At 45.4% G+C, this 12,015-nt stretch overlaps 1 long non-coding RNA gene across 1 annotated transcript; it reads right to left on the bottom strand.

The window, feature by feature from the left end:
* Positions 1 to 8,287: 8,287 nt before the first annotated feature.
* LOC116525739 lies at positions 8,288 to 12,015 on the bottom strand. Its single transcript, XR_004257798.1, has 2 exons — positions 10,912 to 12,015; positions 8,288 to 9,786 (listed from the first exon to the last, which is right to left on the bottom strand). It is a non-coding gene; the product is annotated as an uncharacterized LOC116525739 (long non-coding RNA).

The following is a 12,015-nucleotide window of genomic DNA, read 5'->3' as shown; positions in this document are numbered from 1 at the left end:
CTTACTGGATGCAACAGTTTTCACGCTTGTTTTCCATGACCCCGATGGTTTTGAGGAGTACTGGTCAAGTCTTTTGTAGAATGTCCCTCACTTTGGATGTGTCTGATGCTTTCTCATTAGATGGGAGTAATGAGTTTTGGGAAAGAAGATCTCAGAGGTAAAGTGCCACGCTTATCATCTCGTATCAATGGTACAGACACAATATGACATCGCTGCTGATACTGACCTTGATCACCTGGCTAAAGTGGTGTTTCTCGCTTTCTCTACTGGACATTACTTGTTTTCCCACCTTTCCATCCTGTACTCTCTGAAAGGATGTTACTAGATCCTTCTTTCTTGTGGGTAGAGTATCTACCTAAATTATTTGGAATTCTTCTGCATGGGAGATTTGTCTGCTAGCTCCCATGTACCGATTGATTCAATCCTTTAGATCAGTATAAACTCATGGATATTTGTTTTATACTTTGGGTTGTGATCTACTTAACTTTATTTTCTTGTTCAAATTGTTCCAGCTTTGGCCATTGGGAGTTCTTTCCATTTGTGCCAGTGCTCCTTTGACCCATCCCCATCATTGTGTGTGTCGGTTTTTGTAATTTTGTTTGTTTGTATTTTGAGCATTTCCTTACTTTCTGGCTCTACTGATGCTCCAGGCTCATTTTGGTATGTCCTGCCCCATCCCTAGAATCAGCTATTTCTTCAAGGAGCTCTAGTTCTTCTTACTGTAGAATAGTACTAGAAAATAAGATTGGGGCTCTGCTCATTGCAACTAGGGCGTGGTTAATTCTAAGCCCTTCTAACTGACAAAGCAAGGAAATGCATGTGCATATACTGGTCCATGTCTCTCCATACACATGTATTTACAAATGTTTCTATGTGTAATCATCTGCATCTCTATTAAGCTAAACATGAACTTATATTGATATTTTTCCAACTCTAATCCATGATCACATAGATCTTTCTAGACTCCTCCCGTTGCTGAGCTTTAAAGTCCCACTCCCACAGTGGAAAACAAGCTTCCCACCACTCACCTTCTGATTACAGGATTGTTCAATTGCATTATACACATTTAGCAGTATCAGAATTGTTGACCCCTACCCCCATAGAAAACAACTTTATAAGCTACAGTACAGTGCTTAAGGGAAGTTTCTTTCCCTCTAGTCTTACCTACTCATTTCAAAGTTACTTAGATCAACACCTTTTCCCACCAAGCCCTACAGTTAGCTTGTTTCATACAATTATAATATATCGGGTTATTTTGTCACATTCTTCATTTCACTCTGTGATCTCCCAACCTCCCAATTTGTTAAATTTGCATACATTAAGATTCTCTCTTTGTGCCGTAATGTTCTATAGTTTTGACAAATGCATAGTAACCTGTATACACCATTGCAGAATCAAACAGAATAGTTCCATTGCTCTTAAAAAAAAGTCCCCTACACAACACCTATTCAACTCCTTCTCTCCAGAACCTCTGGCAACCACTGGTTTTTTGCTGTCTACATTTTTGCCTTTTCCAGAATATCATATAAATAGAATCACACAGCATGTACCTTTTCAGACCAGTTCCTTCCACTTAGCAATATGTATTTAAGTCATCATGTTTTTGCATGATTTGATAACTCATGCCTTTGTGTCACTGAATAGTATTCCATTACATGTAGGCATCAAAGTGTCTTGACCCATTTAGCTACTGAAACACATCACTGTTCCCTCTAGTTTTAGATAATTATGAATAAAGCTGCTATAAGCAGTCATGTGCAGAATTTTCTGTGGACTACAGTGTTCAAATGAATGAGATAAATACCTGGGAGCACGGTTTCTGAATTGTACAGAAGACTGATTCGCTTTGAAAGTCTGTGTTTAGAAATGTTCAGTATTGAGACATATGCAGGTAAATATTTAATAGTTTTTTTTATTTATTGAGGACCTAACAATCAGCTGCTTAGAAGCTCAGTTCCTGGGAGAGAAGCTTTTAGCTTTGAGTAAAGGAAGGGGACTTCTTGGCGTCTGTTACCTGACTGCCAGAAATGGAGTCAGGTTGCCTCAGCATTGAGCTGTGGCTCGAATGTCATGTCTTCTTCTGTACCTACTTGCCTTGCAGTTCAGCTAGGCCTCGTGGTTTCTGGGATAATACATGTTAGAGGAATAATAATGACTGTTACCACTAAGTTGTCGTTTGATGTTGAACGTGTGGCCCAAGTGAAAACATTTTCTTCATTTGATCTATTTTCTGGTATTCCCACTCTCAGCCATCTTCCCAAATCCAAACAATCTGGCTGCCACATTCAGAGAGGGAAGAAGTTCACTTTTCCAGAAAAAAAAAAAAAAGAGAGAGAGACATCTAGAGAGCCCGAGCTCGTGTAGAGTATGTCGGACCTCTCCAGAAGGGCATGGCTCTCCTTCTCTGTCCATGGGAGAACAAAGGATCCAGTATGTAATGGACCATAGGGGATGCAGGCTGTGTCTATATTCTCTTGCTGACCTCTTCCGATTGAGCCCAGAACAGTGGGCTTGAGATTTGAACATCCATTAGAGTCACTTAAAGGTCTTGTTAAAACCCAGACTCATCGCACCCATCCTCGAGAGGTCTTATTCACCCAAGAATTTGCATTTACAATGAGTTCCCCAGTGACGCAAATCTCGCTGGTCCTGGCCCAATCTTGGAGACCCACCTGCCTAGAGAACTAACTTTCCTTCATGCATCCAAACCTATTGCCATCTCTAGGTCTCCCCTCTACTCCTCGTATAGGAGAAGAAGCTGAATGGAAGAACTTGGGAAGGTGGATCTGAGAACTGGGGAAGAAAGGCCAGGGGGTCTAGGCACTGACTCTGGAAAGGCGAGTTGTTTACCACTCTAGAAATGCTCACTAGTGTGGAAATGCAGGCTTTTGGAGACGAGATGCACTGTAGTACCCAAACCCTCTTTACCATAAAAAGAAAAGACATAAACCCAGAGCAGGGAAGCCATTCTCTCAAGGTCATACAGCAAGCCTGGGCAGAGCCACAGTGACCTAGACCTTTTGACTCTTCCCATAATAGTAAAGCTACCCTTTCCTGTTCAAGGCAGCATAAGTACCTTTTGAGTTCAGAGGGGAGGAGGGCAGGATCAAGCGCACTCCTGGAATGACAATATTTGAATTGTCATCTCAAGGGGAAATGAACAAAGAATAGCTGCTCCCTCAATCCACTCCCTGCTAAACACACACACACACACACACACACACACACACATCCAGGGGTTCACAAAGGCCAGCTCTCCAAAGAGTCAGGGAGTAGGAAATGGGCAAGTGGGGAAGATGAAAGCTTCTTATTTTTGCAGCAACACTAGTCAGAGTAATAATTCAATTTTGACCACACAGAATAAACAGTTCCAACTATCTAGAAGATGAGACTGCTGAAATTCTCAGCTGAAAACCCAAGGGGACAGGAAAACCAGAGCTGTCCTTTCAGTTCCTCCCCCACAATAAAAGGACTCCAGCCAGCTACATCTCACCCTTAGAACCCTGGAAACAGGTAAGCAATTCATGACATTTGTTTAAGATGAATCAATTCCCAGCACCATGTAGGGAGCCTGGGTCTCGGAATTACCCAAAAGCAGGGGTGCAAGACAGACAAAGGAAGGGGAATAGGTGAGAAGGGGCTTTGTCTGTTTTTCCTGAGATTTTAAATATTATTAGATAATTTCGTTCGAATTTCTAATAAGCAGGTTGAAGTTTAAATTACAAGATCTCTAACAGAGTCAGAATCCAAATAGCACAGGAGCTGGCAGACAACAATTGCTGGGGCCGGATGGGTTTCAGGTTTGTTCTTTGCAAAGACAAAGCTCCTATTGAGTGGTGGAGAGGAGAGCTGGGGAAAAGAGAGAGGGCTGTGGAGGGTTTTCATTACCTCGATCATCATCCCCACCGCGAGGGGAGGATGTAGAAGGAAGAAAGAAAAGCCGGACCTGGTCAGTGCACTGCTGAAAACGACAGCTTGGAATGAAGCACACACCTGATATCTGTGGCTCCTCCAGAGCAGAGTGTGGACGTGAGACAAAGGGGTGGAAAGAAGGAAGGAAGCCGAAGGCCTAGCCCTGAATGCTCACGCATCCAGCAAAAATAAAGAAGCAAAAACATCAGAGCAGAGAGCGGGTTCTTGGTAGGTGGTCCAGGGCTAGAAAGGTGATCTAATAGTTTTCTGTTTTTTCTTGCGATGCCTTGTAAACATTAGATTAGGAATCTCAACACTCGAGGGAACTTTATAGTTGAAAACCAACAGCCATCTCCCAATAGAAGGTGAAGCAGAGATGGCAGACATCAAGAAATACAATTCCTCTCCTTCTACGTGCAGGCCAACAATGGAGACCGTGGGTCTCTGGGGCATTGCTGCAAACCTAATCTTGTTTCTTCCTCTTTCTCTCCTTCCCTTATTTCTTTTCTCTCTGTCATTATTCATGTCACAGTCAAGTGCCCTCTTTGAAAAAAGCAAGTCTCCATCTGAATGGAGCTGGGGCCAGGTTCACAGGAGTTATTTCTTGTTGGAATGTCCTCCCTGGCAGGTGCTTCTCATCTGCTAACTCCCGCGTCTTCCCCTCTACTGGGCTGGCATTAGGAATTAGCATCTCCATTCCGATATGGCCAAATAGTAACTGAGAGGTGAAGCCAGTAGCTCTCAAACTGGGCTGCAAAAAAAGTTGTTTTTGTTTGAATGCCCAGTCTCTAGACTCCAGAGATTCTGATGTAACTGGTCAATGTTTTTAAAGTTCACCCCAGGTGACCCTTACATGTCACCAGAATTGAGACTCCTTATGTTGAAGAATATTACCCAAGGAGTGGTACTCAAACACCTGGAAGGTTCATGAAACATAGATTTCTGGACCTGTCGGCAGAGTGTCTGATTCAGTGGGTCTAAAGGTGGGTCAGAGAATTTGCATTTTCAGCAAGCTCCCAGGTGACACCCAGGTGGCTACCAGGGACCACACTGTTAGACCCACTGGACCCAAAGCATATAGGTTGTAATTGGTAAGATGGAACTTAGGCCTCCCTGCCTCTAAGTCTGCACCCTGAATATGTTTGTATTTCCCTTTTCTTTTTTATTATTATTTTTTGAGATAGAGTTTCGCTCTTATTGCCCAAGCTGGAGTGCGATGGCATGATCTTGGCTCACTGCAACATTTGCCTCCTAGGTTTAAGCAATTCTCCTGCCTCAGCCTCCCGAGTAGCTGGGATTACAGGCACCTGCCACCATGCCCGGCTAATTTTTTATATTTTTAGTAGAGATGGAGTTTCATCATGTCAGCCAGGCTGGTCTTGAACTCCTGATCTTCAGCGATCCACCAGCCTAGGCCTCCCAAAGTGCTGGGATTACAGGCAGGAGCCACCACGCCCAGCCTGTATTTCCCTTTTAAAATGGTTTATTGGATCAAAAGAGTCTCCAGACACAATGATGACTGAGGAGCAGCTGTAGAATCTCTTTCCTGAGCGATGTGGCAGAGAATATTCCAGGGCATCGCTGCTCAACCTGCGCTCTGTGGACCAGGAGTATTGGCATCACCTGGAAATTCACTAGAGGTGGAGTCCCTCGAGCCCCGCCCCAGAGCCAGGATTGGCATCTGTATTTTTACAAGGCTTCCAGGGGATTTTATGCACATGAAAGTTTAAGTAGTGCTGTTCTAGGGGAGCCGAGAAACACCGTGATTAGAGGATGGAGAGATTAGGTGTGCGCTGCCCAGCACACCTGCGGGGGTGGGGGCAGGGGCTGCAACTCATCTAGGTCATCTTAATTCCAAGCAAATACTGGCAGCGTCCAGAAGGGGGTTCAAAGAGGGCACTCAACCATGATGATAATAATGACAAAGAGAAAAGAAATAAGGGAGGAAGAGGGAAAGAAATGAGATCCAGGTGGCAATGTCCCAGAGAGTTCAGGTCTAGAGACTGGATTCAATGATGCCTACAGTACGTTCAACCCTGGCACTGCCACTCAGCCCAGAGGCAGAGGAAGGAGGGGAAAGTTGTGGGCTGGGCTCTGAGCAACCCTTGCACGCACTGTCACATAAGCCTCACCAGATCCTTATCAGAGATGGCCATGCCTGGTGGATTAGTCTGTTCTCACATTGCTACAAGGAAATACCTGAAACTGGGTAATTTATAAAGAAAAGAGGTTTAATTGGCTCACAGTTCCATGGGCAGTGCAGGAAGGATGATGCTGTCATCTGCTTTGGCTGGGGGGTGGCCTCAGGAAACTTATGGTCATGGTGGAAGGCAAAGGGGGAGCAAACACTTGACACGCCCAGAGCAGGAGGAAGAGAGCGCGAGGGGGGAGGGGCTACGCCTTTTAAAAAACCAAACGAGAACTTGCTCAGTATCACGATAACAGAGAGGGGGATGGTGCTAAACCATTTCTGAGAACTCTGCCCCCCTGATCCAATCACCTCCTACCAGGCCCACCTCCAACACAGGGGATTACAATTTGACATGTGATTTGGGCACGGACACAGATCCAAACCCATTCACCTGATTTCCAAGGAGCAGTCAAGATGGGGAAGATCAGAGGACCTGTGCAGGTCCCACAGTTACAAAAAAAAAAAAAAAAACCTAGGGGATTTCTTATCCAGGTCTGGGATGCCAAAGCTCACATTCTCCTCACCACAGAATGTGAGGGATGGGTTCATGGGAGGTTATTACGGAGGCACCGGAATTTGGGAGTTCCAGAGGATTCCCAAATTCCGCCTTGTCCTTTGCAAAACAGAGTAACCGAGACACTCTGAATGGATGTGGGAGACAGAGCTTTGTGATTACAAACAGGGGCTGTGGGCTCCAGTTGCCCGAATTGAAGCCCCGACTCCACTCTTTGCTAGCTTCAAGGTCCCGTCTATAAATTCTCTTTGTCTCTGCCTCCTTGCCTGCAAAACATGGAGATGATACTGATATCCACCTCACTGAAATTTTCCGAGAATTAAACCACATAAAACATTCAAAGTTCTAAGCCCTGTGCCTGGTACATAATAAACACCAGGTGTTCTTGGAAGATGCACCAGTCCCCAGTCCTGGTCCAGCGAAGTCATCTCTTTAATCGCTGCTCTGGAAAGGAACACCTATAATTCCACAGTGGGACGATGTGGAGAAGAGGAATGCTATGGGAAATGTGGGTACAAAATGGGAAGGCATTACGCGCGGATGAAGCCCAGTTATTTATGTGATTGCAGGATGTTTGCAAGGAGACACTGAAAATGCACACGAGTTGGCATTTCCCCACAAGTGATGGCAGTGAGCCTGGGAAGGGTAATGTCGACATCAGAACCAGCTGGCTGTGCCTGCCAATTCAGAAGCCAATCAGCATTCCCACCCTTTGAACTCTCCCCACCCCAGTCCTACATTTTTAAACCAGAGACCCTGAGCCCCCTGGAAGGGGAAATAATCCCTGTCCCATTTGCTACCCATAAATAATACCCTGCAAAGAGTGCCCACTTTAGTACATTATCTTGATTTGCAGTTACCTTAAGTGCAGGAGACAGGCTTGGAGAAGCACAAGCTGAAAACCTGCAGACTTCTGCGCTCCCCTGGGCTCAACAGTTTCCAGAAGGAAGATCTGTTTTTAGAGTATTTCCCTGTTCAAGAGGGGAACTAGTGGTGATCATCAGAAGTGCCTTAGTGTGCCCTAGGTTTCCATTCCTAGGGTTCACAGGAATCCACGTAGAGTTCCCCTTCCTGCTCAGCTGCTGCCCCCCGAAGAGCCAGCTAGCTTTGCCCAGGTCACTGCAAAACCTGCTAAAGTAGATGCCATTATTATAACCACTTGCAGGTGAGAAAACTGAGTCTTAAAGCGATTGCTTGCTCAAGATGATGCCTGTAGTAAGTGATTGAGGGCCAGGGTGAGAGCATGGGCTTCCAGAGCCTGGGTATTAGCTGGCAGGCCAACCTTCATCCATGGTGGTGCAGGGGGGCTATCACTGAGGTGGGGACTCACCAGACCTGTGTGGACATCTTGGTTTTGATGTTCACCTTTCCTCTGATACCAGTCTCCCCATTTTTCTCTGGAAGACCCAGTATCAGTCTTGCCCTGGAGGGCACCTGACCCATGCCTGGCCAGTCAGCCCATTCCTCAGGCTGCAGGGATTGGTTCATGAATAGGCACATGGCTAGAGAGGTGGCTCATTCTGCTGGACATGGGGCTATGAGCCCAGGAGCCTGGAGGGAGAACCTGCCTGAGAATTAAACCAGTGCCGAGAAGAGCGAAACCCAGAGATGTTGCGTCAGGTAGGAAGACCATGCTAAGCTGAGGTAACAAACAATTATTGTTATTATTTTTATTATTTATTATTCTGTCGCTTAACACAATAAAGGCTTATTTCCCCCTCTCATAAAGTCCAACGTGGGTCAGATGATTTTCCAGGGCAACTGTCTTCTTCTCTTCCATAACTTGGGGGTTCAGGTGCTCTCCATCCTGTAATGGCGCCATCTCAACATTACAGGCGATCTCCATCCTGTAATGTCTCATTCAGTTGTCTCATTCAGCAACGTCTCACACTCATTTTATTGACTAGAAGTTGTCATGTGACTCACCTAAACTCAAAGGGGCAGGGAAATATGGCCATCCAATGTGGCCCAGAAGGTAAGAACTACTCAAGAATGATCCCCAAAGGTCTCCACCACAACTGGAGGGAAAGAATGTAGTTTAAATTATTTGACATGATTTAAATCCCTAGATCAAGCTGTGCCTGAAGGAGTTGTGGTAGTTCTTAAATGAGATAATAATTCTTTTTAAGGTCTAGTTTAAGTTTAGCTTTTTTCTCACTTGCAACTGAACAAATCCCACATGACAGGAACATTACCTAGTCCTGATTCCCTGGCTGGCTCCCGTGTCTCCCTCCTCCCATTGTAAACACCACCCACTATGAGCTTCTGCCCTTCCACTCGTTAAGGAGAACTGCAACACACATAAGCTTAAATGTTCTAAGTTTTCCCAGGAACTGTCTTTTCAGCCACTGTGAAGGCCAAATGGTACCTGAGAGAGTAAGTCACTTAGGAGAAAATGAAAGTCCACGCTAAAAACAGCTTTTCATCTTGCAAATGAATTGGGTTCCCCTAAAGGAAAGCTAGGACTTCCGCAGAATGCCATAAAGTTAGCTCTCTGAGATACTTTAGATAAAGTGGCTACATATGTCCTTAGACTGGCAGCAGCAGCAAGAGTTGACCTGATCTCTAGGAGCTCTGCTTGAAGACTCTGGCTGGAGAGAGGAGACCTGGGTTCTGGTTTAATCTTTGCCACCAACCAACTGGCTAATATTGAGCAAGGCATTTATCCTCTCTGGGCCTCAGTTTCCTCATCTGTAAAGTGAGTATGTTAAAGTAACCAGGATCTAATGTCCCCATCTCCCTTATGCCCTAGATTTGTGTAGGGTCCCACCTCCGCCTACAGGTGCTCAGAATGTGGCTCAGCGGTTGTCCTAATGAACCAGCAGGAGTAACTATGCTGGTTGAAATCCTTCCCAGAACTTCCCATGCGGAGTGGCTGCATGCTGTGTGTACTTGCTGGGTAGACCACTGCCAACATCATATTCGAAGAACGCTGGACTGGGAGCCAGGAGATACCACTCGTTTCATTGCCTTTGGCAAGTCCTTTAAATCTCTCTGGATTTCTCCATCTTTCATGTTGGAATGGTGATCGGTGCCTCCTTCAGAAGATCAAACAACCTTCTAGAGTCCGCTTTGGGCTTAGAGTCACGTGACATGGTTTGAGTTCTCACTCTGACATCTTCTAGCTGTGAGAGCTTGAGCATGTTGTCATCTACCCACACTTTAAGTTCTGTAAGTAAAAATACCGACCATTCACATTATTAAGGGCTTTCTGTGTTTCTCTACAACCTCATAAGGCAGGTGCTGTTATCAACTCTATGTCCCAATGTCCTTTAAGCTCTCTAAGCCGCAGAGTCACAGAGCAAGTGGCAGACCCAGATTCCAATCCAGAGCTATCTGGCCCTAGTCCCCGTTCCACACCACCCTCCCTGCTTCCCTGACATGGACAGTGAATGAGGATGGGTACAGAGAACCCCCAAATGCTTCAGCGATGTCTCATTCAGTTTTGTGTCTCCTTCATCCCTAGAAACATAATTAAAATGTAGTATGGTCTCAGAGGCCTTGTGATGAGTGATTGATTAACGGGTGCTTAGATGGGTAACAAAATAGATACGTTATAAATGCAAAACAATGTAGCTGCTCAAATGTATGTGTTGACCCAGGTACCACCACAGCCATTCCTTGGGAGTTCCAGGGATGGGATGATCAGGTGTGCTTGGGGCTGGGATATGGAAGTGGCCAAGTTGAAGGGGTCCAGACCACCACACACCAGAGGGGCTAGAGTTTCTTCCTGTATTCCTCCACCCGTGGCCCAGAAGGTCCAGACATGTGTCCAAAGTAGGAAAGTCATCTAATTAGAGCTCTGATGTTAAATCAAATGAGGGCCTTCCCTGGAGCTGAAGATAGAAGGCTGGGAATGAGGCATGGAGAGCTGGAGAAAAAGGGCTGTCCACCCATCACTCTGCCATCTGGGTCCCATGCCCAAAGTGAATGGGACTCCTCAGCTCTTTGAGGAAATGTCAGTAGCCAAAACAATGTCTTCCTTGTCTTCCTTCTTGTTTTTTCACTCCTGTATGCTCCTGTGGCCCAGGAATATACAGATTCATCCATCCAATTTTGGGTACCTGCTACGTGCCAGACACTGCTCAAAGTGTTTGGGATATTCTTAAATAAAAACAACCACAAATCCCTGCCTGGGTACACCTTATGTCTGATCACAAGAGCAAACCCTACCCAATCACTGCCAGAATTGTTTCATGAGGGGTCTTCTGCACTGACCATCTGATCATCTTGCCCTGATCAAAGAGTCAGAGCTATGTTTCAAATGCTGGGATTGGTCCTAGAATAAACTCACACCTCTGGAGAAGACCTTCAACACTGAAGAACCAGCTGGTCCCTCCCTCTAAAAGAAAGGCAAAGGTCCTTTGGACTTCGTGGTTCCTTGCCAATCCCAGCCTAAGCCATTCAGCAGCAGGAAATATGTGCACCCGATGAGGCCTCCCAGGTGGGTCTGCAAAAAGAAGAAAGCAGGTCAATAGACACTAGTTCTCCAAATTAATTCACTCAGTGATAACACTGGGCACTGATTAAGATCATGGCCCCTTGCTAGATGCTGAGACAAACACTGAAGAAATAAGAGGCAGTTCCCACCCTCCATGAACTTCCAAACAAGCTGACAATCGGATGGGCTGAGAGGTTTAGGAAAGCTGTTTGGTAGGCAGTAAATAGAAGGACAGGATAGGCAGAAGGGAAAACCAGGACCAAGTTGGATGTAATAGTGAGAACATACACAGCCCAGGTATAGCAGCAGAGAGCTTACATTCATTCAATCACTCGCTCATTCATTCAGTCAATAAATATTTGTTTCACACCTCCGCTATCCCACTCTACCAAGCTAAGCCGATGGTCCCAGTGTGGAGAGACAGGCATTCATCAAATAATCACACATTATTTCTATGAAGGAAAAATACAAGACACATCAAAAGAACCATGTACGTTGTTGTGTGTGTATGCATGCATGCACACATGTGGTGGCTAGAGGCTGGTGGTAAGGAGACCATTTCCGGAAAGGGAACAAATTTTGCAAAATGTCCTGAGACAGACAGGGACCTAATCCAGTAGGTGGGCTGAAGAGAAGCAAACTAGAGGTGAGAACAGAAATCAGCAGAGCCCAGGCTGATGGTACAGGTCAAGTTGAAGGTTTTGTTCCCATCCTAAGGAAAGGGCAGCCAACAAAAGGTTTACGCAGCAAACAACCAGGCTGTGATGCGTACTGGAGAGAAGACATTGTGCTGAGGGGCTGGGAGATGAATTCACATTTCCTTCATTTTATGAAGAATTTGCAAAACCTTTAAGTCAGAAAAGCTCACTTTCTGTTCTCTCAGAGGCAGTATAGTAGAATGGTTATGAATCCAGGATTTTAGGTGAAGATTTCAATCCTACTTTGGATAATTAATAA

Source organism: Sapajus apella, unplaced genomic scaffold, assembly GCF_009761245.1.
Source record: "Sapajus apella isolate SASKATOON/1434 unplaced genomic scaffold, GSC_monkey_1.0 scaffold48, whole genome shotgun sequence".
Classification (NCBI taxonomy): domain Eukaryota; kingdom Metazoa; phylum Chordata; class Mammalia; order Primates; family Cebidae; genus Sapajus; species Sapajus apella.
This window is presented reverse-complemented; position numbering and strand designations above follow the sequence as displayed.